The sequence below is a fragment of the Arachis ipaensis genome, chromosome B09 (genome assembly GCF_000816755.2).
Source record: "Arachis ipaensis cultivar K30076 chromosome B09, Araip1.1, whole genome shotgun sequence".
NCBI lineage: Eukaryota > Viridiplantae > Streptophyta > Magnoliopsida > Fabales > Fabaceae > Arachis > Arachis ipaensis.
In genome coordinates, this window is record NC_029793.2 from 21,513,585 (window position 1) to 21,515,168 (window position 1,584).

At 24.9% G+C, this 1,584-nt stretch overlaps 1 protein-coding gene across 1 annotated transcript in view; it reads right to left on the reverse strand.

Annotated features, from left to right (window-relative positions):
* LOC107618570 (probable beta-D-xylosidase 2) overlaps positions 1-1,584 on the reverse strand; it is a 10,380-nt gene that overhangs the window by 7,499 nt on the left and 1,297 nt on the right. The gene's annotated exons all lie outside the window — the stretch shown is intronic.

Sequence of the window (1,584 nt, forward strand, 5' to 3'; positions counted from 1 at the left end):
TTAAATTATTAACGTATTTTGTAAATATTTAAATATTATTTTAATTTTTTAAAAGTATTTTTTCAAAAATAAAGTGCACCATGATATGGATAAACCCTTAAACTCTAATAAAAAAAATCCATTAACTCCATAATGTTAAGTCAATCTTCAATTCTCCATTTGATAAAGAATGAAAGCACTTGGAACTTTGAAGAGATGCATAAGCGCCTAGTATATATAATTATATATAATGAGAAAAGAACAAAGATTATTCGAACTCAGATACTCATGTAGTTGAGTTAAAAAACAAAAATGACTAATCAATTGGATAAACAATACCATATGTAACATCACTATTAATTTTATTATAAAATATATGGCGGGCCATGCTCCCATTGTCGAAATAAAGCTCGACCCCTGCATCTAATATGACTTCTCGAAAATGAATAAAATACTTAGTACACATATACTAAAAATAAAATATTTTAAATATTTAAAAAATTAAAATTTGACCAAAATATTACGAATTAAGACAATATTTTTTATTTTTTTCAACAACCAGCTAATAAACTAAGAAAACATTGCAAGATTGAATGTAAAATTGTTATGATAAAAAGGAAAATATTTAAAAAAAAAATATTAATTGATTAGAAGCTTGATGATGTGTCATGGCAGGGACAATAGCATGCAAGTTGAGAAGTGAACCAATCACGCACAGGGAGGCTTTTAAAATATAGCCAAAAAATGAAAAAAAAAAAAATTAAATACCATTCTATTAATTGTTGATAGAAATGCATTAATAATCTACCGTAGCTTACAAGAATCATGCCCTATAAACTAGTCATTATTTTCTTTTCTTAAATCTTGTACATTCATTTTAAGAATTTTGGCAATGAATATTCTAAAGGTGCACATGAAAGGCGAAAATTTATGTAGAAAAGTTAAAAAAAAAATTTTCAATGCTTTAAAAGATTTGGAAGTTTACAATTTTTTCTTCTAGTAATTTTAACGAATGCCAATGTTACCAAAACCCTAATTTCAATTTGAAAATTATAAGATTCTCTGTTTTAACAGTAATGTAAGTCATTTCCAATTCTGAAATTTCACCTAAACACAATCAATAATGTTATGTAAACGACTTTTACTTTGTTTTTTTTTTTTAAATTAATTACACAAGACAACTACGTAAAAACAAGAGATATATAATAAATATTATATATATACACTTTTTTCATAATTATTCTGTATAGTTGTTTATTCCAGTTGTTTAATATCGTATTATATATTGAAACACAATATTTAATTTCCTGGACATACAGTGTAAGGAAGCACCCTTATAAAGGCAGTGCCTTAAAAGTTAAAATAAAGAAAGAGAGTACCATTTCATTGGATTATATATTCTGAAAAGCTTTAATTTCTTCCATAGGGTTATGCGTGCACTCTATATTTTAGTAGCATTAATTTGCCCCACAATCTTGTTGAGCATAAAAGTCAAGGAAATAACAACAAATTATTAAAACCAAATGACACAATTATAAAACCTTTTTAAGAGTTGTAAGAGTTATATTTAGTAAATCAAAAATAAAATATTTTTTAATAAGTATA